We start from the raw sequence: 11,641 nt of genomic DNA on the forward strand, positions 1-11,641 counted from the left end.
AAGGCCTCCATGTTTCTTAGGGGAGTGCTCGTAAAACAAAGGTTGGCAAACTTTTCTCTGGAAAGGGCCAGATAGTAAATACTTAAGGCTTTGCACAACGATCAACTCAGCCATACGGCACTAATGCAGCCAATCCAGAACAAACAAGTGGGCCACATTCCAATTAAACTTTATTTATGGGTGCTGAAATTTGGATTTAAGGCAATTTCCACAAATCATGAAATACTGTTCTTCTTTTTTTTTTTCTTCCAGAACTTATAAAGGTATAACCATTCTTAGCTTGGGGAAGTTCAAAATCAGGTAATGGGCCAGACTGGCCAACAGCCTACAGACTGCTGACCTCATCTTTAAAAAAAAAAAATCCTTAAAAAAAAAAAAATCCTTAAGAATCCATGTGTATTTATACACACATGTTTCCAACAGTTTGATCATTTAAAATCATCCCTTCCAAATCTATCATCTGAAGTTCTGATAGTGCCCTTTTTGATTCTTAGAAAATAAAAATGGATGTAGGATATCAATAGGAGACTTCTTTATCCCTTCCCGGGTAGTTACAGAATGTAGACTAAGCAAGAGTAATTTTGTTCATTCTGTGTTGGTTTTCTTCCCTGGTAATTCTGAAGCCCTGATAGACTGAGTTGTACATTTCTTTGTATAGCCTGGAAACGGTTTTCCAAGAAAAATCTGTGTTTATGATACACAGTTAAAGATTAAGTTAGGTTGAAATGACCTTGAATACCAAGAAAAACCTGTGTTGTTACTTTGTGTGAGCCCCAAAAAAAGGCCTGTGCTGTGTGTTGGTACAGTTTAACATCTTTCCTTCCTTGTTCTTGGTCATGCCACCTTATCCTGGGGCTTCTTTTGAACACTGTGCTAACAGCTATCTAAAAGATAAATATGTGGTTGGAAAACAAACTCACTTTTTGGTTTTCTGTTTGCAAATAACTTGGAAATATTGAAAGGATCCTTATAGACTGGAAATGCACCAAGAGGCTGAGCAAGGGCTTGGAAAGTTTCAGTTCATAGACAGCAATTTTAAAATTGGACCCCAAATTAAATCAAGACCAGATAAATGCAAGGGGACTGGCTTATTCACAGCCTATTTCTGAGCCCATTGTGGGCCTGGTATTCTGATTTACCAAGTAAGAGACACAAAACAATGCTGTTTGTTTTAAAGATTTTTATTTATTTATTTATTTATTTGACAGACAGAGATCACAAGTAGGCAGAGAGGCAGGCAGAGAAAGAGAGAGGGAGGCAGGCTCCCTGCTGAGCAGAGATTCCCAATGCAGGGCTCAGTCCCAGGACCCTGGGATCATGACCTGAGCCAAAGGCAGAGGCTTTAACCCACTGAGTCACCCAGGCGCCCCAACAATGCTGTTTGTTAAGAGTGCTGTTTTTCCTTTTTATCCATCTACCTCCAATGACTGGAGCTAGTCATGGCTGTTATGAAACTTCTTCCTGAAGAGCAGTCCAAACCATCTGTCAGCCCCACCATCACTGACTCAGTTAGGTTCCCAGTCTCTCTCATCTGGACCTTTCCTGCTTCCTCTTTCAGGAATTTCAGCCTTTTTTTCTCCCAATTTACCCCCTATCCCTTTAGCATAGATCCACCAGATCTCTGGTCCACCGGGCCACTGCATCCAGAGCTCCCCACCATTCATGCTGACTTTGACATTCAAAACATTGCAAGACAGCCACTGCTCTCTCACCAACCAGTGCCCACCCCTCCTTATTTCTCAGATTCCCCATCCGTCCTGAATCGCTTCTGAGTTCCCCAGGACCACATCCTAGCACTTCCTGTCCTTGGGGACACATGGTTCACTCTCCTTAGCATATTCTTCCCTCACCTTGACCAATTGGAAGTTTCCAACCCTCCTTTAAAATCATGTTCCCTTCTTGTTTTGTTTTGTTTTGTTTTTTTAAGATTTTATTTATTTATTTGACAGACAGAGATTGTAAGTAGGCAGAGAGGCAGGCAGAGAGAGAGAGGAGGAAGCAGGCTCCCTGCTGAGCAGAGAGCCCGATGCGGGGCTCGATCCCAGGACCCTGGGATCATGACCTGAGCCGAAGGCAGCGGCTTAACCACTGAGCCACCCAGGCGCCCCCAATCATGTTCCCTTCTTAAAACCTCTCTTGGGCGGTCTTTCTTGACCACCTTGAAGATGAATCACAGTCTCACCTCTGTGTACAGTTTTTCATATCATGTATCAGTACCTACTACTCAATTCTGTGAGGCGGCTACTATTCCCTTTCCAGAACCTAGCACAGTGCCCAGAACTTGGTAAGCAATCAGGAGCTCTTGGTGGAGTTGAGCTTTAGGAAGATAGGACTCACATATATGAAACAACTGGACATTGATGATGGTATTGAGGGCAGGGTTAAGTGGGAAGGGGGAGGAGAGGCAGTGTTGGTTAAGCAGGAGGAGTACAAGGTAACTGCAAATTAGAGCCTCTGGGGGAGTGTTTCAAGGGGGAGATGTGTGCTTTGACTTGATTTGAAAAAGAGAATGTAGAAGGTCTCCCTCAAAATATTCACTGGAGTTAGTAAGTAGTTTGTCTGACTTTCCTGATGATAGTAGTGGTAAGATTAATTTACCAAGTATACATTGAGAATCGACCTTGGGGTGCCTGGGTGGCTCAGCTGGTTAAGCATCTGCATTTGGCTCTGGTCATAATCCCAGGGTCATTGGATCGAATCCTGCATCAGGCTCTCTGCTCAGTGGGGAGCCTGATTCTCCCTCTCCCTCTGCCTGCCACTCCCCCTGCTTGTGCTCTCTCTGTCCAATAAATAAAATCTCTTAAAAAAGAAAAAAAGAATCGACCACGTGCCCAGCATTGTTCTAGATGCTGGGAAACATCTAGATGCTGGAAAACACCAGCAAGTGGAACCCATCAGATCTTGGGTCTTAAAGAACTTGCGATCTAGCTGGGGAGAAAATAATTAATCATAACAATACATTATCATTTTTGATGCCTTCTATGTGCCAGGCACGGTCATAGGCACCTTTTTCATTTGATCTTAATTAATCTTTACAGCTCAACGGCTGGAGAGCAGTAATACGATCTCTTTTTCCAAAGGACACTCAAGGGGCCATCAGTGTGTCTGTGAGTGGTCCAACTGGGTGGGATCTGAGTTGAGGACTTTCCAGTCCCTATTTTTTTCTGCTCTACCACTCTGCTTGTAAGTGAAGCAATCCTTGGATCTCTCCCATTTGGAGATTCATTTTAACTGCATGGAATTTGCCGAAACGACGACTCACCCGACGGTAATGCCAGGGAAGCATGAAGGAGAGTCTGCAACTCAGGGGCATCATCTCACCCAGAGGCGCTGTGAGCATCAAGGAGGAAAGCGATTATTTTAGGTAATCGTACACATTAACTATATATAAGTCGACACATTAAACTCAAGATAAAGACTTGGGTCTTTACTGCATACATTTGACACTGAAAGAGACATTGCAAGATCTGTTCAGAGTGGAGGAGGTCTGCTTCAGAGTTCATGAAAAAAGAAACTGAAGCGTCTTACCCAAGCTTAGATGCCATCAGTTGAAATAAACAGTGGTTGGGCATTTTGCGCCAAAATGTAATACATGTAAATAGACTGCGTTTCAGAGAGAAACATAAGAATTCTGTCAATGTGACCGGCACAGGCTTTGATTCTAACTGATGATCCTCACATATCAACAACATCTGGTAATAAATCAACATGACCAAAATTTAAGGATGTATTTGAGGTTTTACATTTAAAGCTACCTATGTCTACCCTGCATTGCTCTCAACACAGGCCGGAAAAAAAAAAAAAAAAAAAAAGGCAGGTGGGAAAGGTCAAAAACTAATCATAAAGATAAGAAAAGATAAAAGGAATGACATCTATTTTGTTTATTCTATTGTCTTAGTGACACACCCCGTGATACAAAGGCAAATATTCACTGAGTGCTTCCTGGTATAAAAATAATTACATATGTCTGGGCCTTCTGGACTCAGAGTACACACCAGAACTGGGTCCCGTGGCCACACTCTGCTGTAAGGAAGGCTTGAAAGCAAAAATCGGATCAAGAGTAATGAGATCGATTACCTTGTTGGGTTTAGAAAACTCATGACTCATCTTCTGGGACTTTGCTATCCACAATGAAAGTTTTCCCTTATCAAGGAAGAGGAGAATAGGGCAGTGGGGCTGTTAGATAACCTAATAAGAACGTCTCCCACTCTAACAAAGGAGTACATTGAAAAGAGTTGATCCAAGCTGCCAAGGGAAATGATAGAAGGCTAATGAAATCATTCTGTGGAGCAAACATGTGTCTGTACAACAATGAGAATGCCAGAGCCCAACAAGACGGAGGTTGGGAGGATTCCCCTCTCTCTACATTATGGTAAATCAGTGGAGCCTCCTCTCTGGCTAGGAGAGGGATTCTGCACCAAATAGAAATTCTGCTGTAGCCTTGAGGCTGCTTTCAGTTAAAAATTACAGAAGGGTCAACCCAAACTGGCTTCAACTCCAAAGGAAATTAGTGGCTCATTTGATCAAAAAGCCTAGGGTGGGATCGGGTACTACTGGCAATGAGCTCAGCCCCCGGCTGCAGGTCCTGGACAGTCTCCACTGCCCCTCTGTCCTTTGCTGTGTTGGCCGCTTCTCACTGCAGACTTGTCCTCAAAGAGGCAGATTTTTCATAATCTTGGATCCACATCCTACAGGAAGAAGGCCCCACCCTACCCCAGGGCAAGTAAAAAAAAAAAAAAGTTCACGGTATCTCATCAGTTCTGAAAATGTATTTGCCAGTTTCTGTGGTGTAAGTATTGTGGCCAATTTCAAGGTCGAATGTGATGTCCCTTGATGTGGAGCCTGGAAGAAATGAGAAGAAGCAAATCCTTACGGTATTTCTGCTATATACAGAGGCATGAGAGACAAAAACAGCCGTGGGGAGTGTAACTGATCGGAAAATGTAACATGATCAGGAAGTGAGGAGTTGGGGATATCTGTTACCTGTGTGTCTAATACAGCTTCTTCAATTGTTAGTTTTAGAACTGAAGTTTTAATCATTGCCAAGTCTAACAACTGACTCAGAAGATTCCTGAACAATTAACAGCTGGCTTTTGTAATCCCGGACAAGCCAGCTTCAACACACCACTTTTTTTCTTTTTTTTCACACCACTTTTTTTAGGTCGTATCTTTCCCTCTGATTTCTTTCTCTGTCAAATCTCCTAATCAGAAATTCCTGTCTTGTTTCCCTATTAGCTCCCCAACTCCAATGCCATGAGGAGGCAACAAAATAATGACTTGTTTGCTTGTTTCTACCAGCAAAGAAAAACTTAATGATAATGTTTTAGCAAAGACTTTAAATTAAGCACACGATTCTGGAGTTCCGTCCATTGCTACCTGTAGTCGACATGGACTGCCTCATGTAATACTTGGGACAGGGTGAGCCAATGTACTCAGTTGTAGTACTGCATGACCAACTACCACAAATACGGCAGCTTAAAATAATACACATTTATTGTTATAAGTCTTTTTTTTTTTTTTAATTTTGCTAATTTCAGAGAAAGATAGCATGAAGCGGGGGACGGAGGGAGAGGGAGAAGCAGACCTCCTGCTAAGTACAGAGCTGTATACAGCCTCGATCCCAGGACCCTGGAAGTGTGACCCGAGCAGAAGAAGGCAGACACTTAACCGACAGAGCCACCCGGATCCCCCGATTTCACAGTTTTTTATAGGCCAGAAGTCCAGGTAGACTTGACTCGGTTCTCAGCTTATAGTCTCACAAGGGCAAAATCAAGATGCAAGCCTCTTGCCTGGAGGCTTTGGAGAAGAACTCATTTTTCAAGGTGTTCAGGCTGCGGGCAGAATTCAGTTTCCGGCTGGAGGTCAGAGGTCCTCACTTATCTGGCTACTGACCAGGGACCACGCCCAGCTCCTGGAGGCCACTCTGGGCTTGTGGATGGTCCCCAGCCCCTTTCAAAGCCAGCATCCATGCACTGAATCCTCACGCTTTGATTCCTTCTGACTCTCTCTTGCTATCGGCTGGAGAAAACTCTTTGCCTATTTTTTTTTTTAAGATTTTATTTATTTGACACAGAGAGAGAGAGATCACAGATAGGCAGAAAGGCGGCAGAGAGAGAGAGGGAGAAGCAGGCTCCCTGCTCAGCAGGGGCTCAATCCCAGGACCCCAAGATTGTGACATGAGCCGAAGGCAGAGGCTTAACCCACTGAGCCACCCAGGCGCCCCAACCCTTTGCTTTTAAAAGGCTTGCGTGATTAGGTTAGATCCACATGGAGAATCTCCCTTTGACTTTATTATAATTATTTTTTATATTATTATATATAATATTATAATTATACAGCATAATTATAGGCATGAGATCTCAGCACATGCACAATCCTGGGGATCTGAGTGGGAAATCTTTTTTTTTTTTTTTTTAAGATTTTATTTATTTGACACAGAGAAAGAGAATATAAGCAGGGGGAGTGGGAGAGGGAGAAGCAGGCCTCCGGCAGAGCAGAGAGCCCAACATGGGGCTCAATCCCAGAACCCTGGGATCATGACCTGAGCCAAAGGCAGACACTTAAGGACTGAGCCACCCAGGCGCCCCTTGAGTGGAAAATCTTGAGGGGCCACTTTACGACTCTGCCTACCATAAAACTCTTCTGGGAATCAGTTTAGTAAAAACTGTGCTGAGTCTTTTCAGTATTTTTTCTATTTGAATCCACTAAGTCCTCACCAGGAAATACAAACAGTACCAAAGCATTTATAAAAAAGTTTTGCTTTTGTTTATAATTTAAAACTAGTTTACAGTACTCTAAAAGTAAGTTTATAAAGACTACATGAAATAAGCTATAATAGTTAATAGTTACATGTAATAATAAGCAAGATATAAAAGTTTATATATACTGCCATTTCAAGTGGATTTCTAAAATTAAAAACCTATGTAGATTATGTAAGCTGAACTGTAGAATGCAAATAAACATTATCTGCCCCCAATGAGTTTAATATTAAGGTAAAAAAACAAATCTGTGTACACATAATGACAAAGTGAGGGACAGTGCAAACAATGCAATGATTCGGAGGGTGGGGGGGGGACCTACAGCAAAATCATTAGAACCCAGAGACTATGAGAAAAAGCAAATTGATGCCTTTACGTACTTTTTTGGGAGAAAAGCTGAGGGAGGTGTTTGGGAGAATAAAAGTGTCTGTCAGTCTCAGGAAGAGTGAGCACTAAGTCTCTATCTCAACTTTCCTGTCCTCTCTAAAATGACCGGCTCGGTGGGCGCCTGGGTGGCTCAGTGGGTTAAGCCGCTGCCTTCGGCTCAGGTCATGATCTCAGGGTCCTGGGATCGAGTCCCGCATCGGGCTCTCTGCTCAGCGGGGAGCCTGTTTCCTCCTCTTCCTCTGCCTGCCTCTGCCTGCTTGTGATCTCTGTCAAATAAATAAATAAAATCTTAAAAAAAATAAATAAATAAAATGACCGGCTCGGTGGGGATGCCTGGCTCGCTCAGTTGGTAGAACCAGCAACTCTTGATCTCCAGGTGGCATGTGTGAGCCCCATGGTGGGTGTTGAGATTACATAATAAAAAATAGAACAGAATGATAAGCACTTCTCACATGAATTCGAACTCGCAGCTCTATTACAGCTACACGTGATAAAGGCCATCAGTCCTCCTGCAACCCGGGGGTTAGCAGAAAGGCAGGACAGACCTGGCAAGCAGAGACTGTATTTGGGGGACCCCACTTTCTCTTCAGATCATTTCCCCCTCATGTTCATTTCTTAGGAACCCAACGAGCCTCAGTGGGAACATTGCACAAGTGTCCATAGATTTGGCTCAGGGCCGGCCCCCCAAAACTATGCCCTCACCTCAGTTTCAATAATTACATCTCACCCTGTCCATTTGTAAACTATTCCTAAATAGGAAGGCCCCCCTTTTTCTTAAATCTTTCCCCAATTAGACTCATCATGTCTGTATTCATTTTTATATAGACAATTTGGCATAACAGAAATACCATGACTTTGAGAGTTCAAGATTCCTGGGATAGAATTCCAGCTCTGACCCTTCCTTGTGTGGGATCTTGATCAAGTTACTGACGCTCTGATTCCTCACTTTGGGTGAGGAAACTTGAACACCAGACCTCGCAAGGCTGCCATGAGGAATGTACAACATTACATATGCAAAGGGCCTGGTATACAGGAGGGGTTCTATAAATGCTAACTGCCCCCCCACTCCCTCCCATATCATTTTAGTGGCAGTGAAAGCTTGTTAATAGTCTCCCTCCCATGAACCCACATTTTGAAAGGATTTGTGAAGCAAGATTACATGAGGGAGAGAAAAGAAGACCTAACCTGCTCTACACACTTAATCTGGAAGCAAATACACACCAGCTCAGCACTTTGTAACAATGCTTTGGCAAAGCAAGCACGTTGGATGAGTGGTTTTATGTAAGCATATCATAAACCGGATTGTCTTACTTGATTTCTCAACAGACAGGGAAACAGGAGATTGTGCTTTCAGAAACCCAGTGATTTGCTCCCAGGCCAGGAGGAAATCAAATCCTTTCCTCAATGAGATGAGGAAAGTTCTGGTTAAAGGGCCATACATGGGGCACCTGGGTGGCTTAGTGGGTTAAAGCCTTGCCTTTGGCTCAGGTCATGGTCTCGGGGTCCTAGGATCGAGCCCTGCATCGGGCTCCCTGCTCGGTGGGGAGATTGCCTCCTCTTCTCTCTGCCTACTTGTGATCTTTCTCTGTCAAATAAAGAAATAAAATCATTTTAAAAAATAAAATAAAAGACCATATATTCAAAACATGTTGGTCAAATACGTGACCTCTAATGAAATCTGTTCCTCTCTCTACACCTCTTTTTCTAAAAAGCAACCAAGCTCTACCCCAGTAGAACACTATTTTGTTCTTGTTTTTTAATCATCTTCCACACCCAACACGGTGCTCGAACTCATGATCCTGAGATCAAGCGTTGCGCGCTCTCCCCACTGAGCCAGCCAGGCATCTCCACAGAATAGTCTCTTAATAGAAATCCTGGGGACACCTAGACTGTCTCAGGGAACCCACGCTCCTCCAATAAACCCCTTCTTTCTCCCCAAGTCATTAGGGAGTCACGTTGGACTTTGCTTACGAAGCCAGGAATCTTGGGCGCGTGCTGAGGACAGGGGCAAGGAAGGACAGCCATCCAGTCTATTTCTAGGTCACTTTGCCTGTGAGTCCATGTAGAAAAGTTTACAGGGTTTGAAAGCAGGCCTGTCCAGACGGTGGGGCTGAGAACTCATGCACGTGTCCTCGCCTTTGCCTCTGCAAAGTGAGTAGAAGACAGCCTGGCAGGCATCATGGTTTCCACTGCACATGTCGGGCCAACGGACGCCCAGCAGCGAGGAGCTGTGGTGTGGACCTCAGAGGTCAGCTTGCAACCTGGGCTGTAGCCACAGATGAGGCCAACGCAGGAGATCCTAAATCAGGCAGCCAGGTGGAAGCCGTGAAAGTCCCCAGTCCGGGCGCCCAGAGAAGGTCCACAGGGTTCCCGCTGACACTCGAACCGCATGGTTTGGGACTGCGTGGGTCCACTTTCACACTAAGTACCAGACAGTATCGTGAATAGGATTCCTCTTAGATTTTCTGAATGACGCCTTCCTTTCTGGAGTTTTCTCATAATACAGCATTTAACACATGTAACATACAAAACATGTTCAGTGACTGCGGATGTTATCGGCTAGGCTTCCAGGCAAAGGTAGGCTGTTAGTAGTGAAGTCTGGGGGGAGTCAAAAGGCACAGGTGGGAGTTTTGGAGGCGTGGGCGAATGGGCGCCCCAACTCCGGTGCTGCCCAAGGTCAACTGTATTTTAGCCTGGGTTCCAGACTTCAGGTCTGGGGCTGGCCAGCTTCTAAGCGGGGGCTAGAGCGGTATTTTCAGTATTGATTTGCTCCTGCAACAAAGGAACACAGAAAGCAAACCAAATTGCTCATCAGCAAGTGGTCGGGCAAAGAATCCTTGACAAAGGGGTTTTCCGTGGGACTTTGTGACGCCCATCACGGGCCTGTAAGGGACCTTGCGGGATCTCGGTGACCGAGGCTCTAAAAGACGCTGTGTTCCCCAATCTCTCAGCCTGGGATTGGAAGTTTTATTCCCCACAATCCTTCTGGCCAGACTCCACCACAGTCCTTTATTGCTTTGGAGCACAGCTGTAGAACATCTGGCTAATTTCTCCATCCTGGTTTTCCACTGATTTTCACTTTTAAAGAGTTGTTTGCTATTGGCCTGTGAGATCAGTTTCGCCCCCTGTAGTAGATCTCCGGTGGCCTTCGATAAGCTTGGGTCTGTACGTTTAGCTTGTGAGCAGGAAAGGACCTAGCTCATGGGAAAGTCTGTTGTAAGTGGGAAGATGCTACACCCAAGTTATCCTTCCTCTGTTCACCTGTGCGGTCACTTCTTGGGTAGAAACTGGAAGAAATCAAACAATAAACCTGTGGCCAGCAATCTGGAGGTGGTTTCTCAGAAAACTGGGTGGCTTCATAATCCATGGGGCCCGGCGTAAAAATTAAGAATTTTAGTGAGCAGCGGAGCAGGGAATCCAAGCCTGGGGCCCTTGCCCTTCGAAGCCACAAGCCCTATACGACGATGGCGCAGGTGGCTTGCCCCTGACGCTGGATGTGACTTCGGTATGTCTTCAGAACCATGCAAGCCTTGCCAAATGTATCAGTTACCGCATCCGCCTCCACCCGCCAGGAGGTCTAAGAATTTAGATAAAAAGGTGGAAGGGTTGGAGGAGAGGGAAGAAGAGCTCTTTAAGATCTACAGAATACAGAGCTTTAAGGAAAAACCCAAGGAAGATGGCTTGGTATAGAAGGAGAATAATTTGTTTTCAGCTGTAAGAAGCTGCATTAAAATCTCCACTCTCAGGCCCTCCGCATTCCCACGGTAGCCTGCAAGACACTGGCCATGTCGTCTCAGGTCATGGGTATGGCTGTGCCTCCTGGACTGTAACTTATAAAACCGCACACCACCAGCTCAAGTGGAAACTTCTCCTGGTGCCCTTTTTTTTTTTTTTTAAGATTTTATTTATTTATTTGTCAGAGAGAGAGAGAGACAGAGAACACACGCAGGCAGAGCGACAGGCAAAGGCAGAGAGAGAAGCAGGCTCCCCACTGAGCAAGGAGCCCGATGCGGGACTCGATCCCAGGACCTTGGGATCATGACCTGAGCCGAAGGCAGCGGCTTAACCCACTGAGCCACCCAGGCGTCCCACCTGGTGCCATTTTTAAAGATGGTTCTTAGCCCTTCGGAGCTCATACTGACATGGGCCTCCCCTACAGGCAGATGTAGACGCCTTCCAAGGCAATGGGTAGGGAGGGCTTTACTTGTCCCAACTCAACCTTTTCTTTTTTCCTCCTGGTTTCGACTCCCTCTGGGCTAAAAACGAAACCAAGAAAGATCCCCCACCCAGTCGGTTGGTTCATTTCCTCTGCAAGCTGCTCTGGAGCCTACTTCACCTCTTAAAGGTTAGGAGGGGGCGGAGGAAGGGCGGGTCAGGCTGACCCAGAGTGACCTCCCTCGTCTTGTGACATCAGAGCCCTGTTTACATAGCCGGGGGCCTGGCACCGCACGGAGGGAGGGCAGAAACCACAGCACATCCCCCACTCTTTTTGCTGC

Source organism: Mustela nivalis (genome assembly GCF_964662115.1).
Source record: "Mustela nivalis genome assembly, chromosome: 13".
NCBI classification, from domain to species: domain Eukaryota; kingdom Metazoa; phylum Chordata; class Mammalia; order Carnivora; family Mustelidae; genus Mustela; species Mustela nivalis.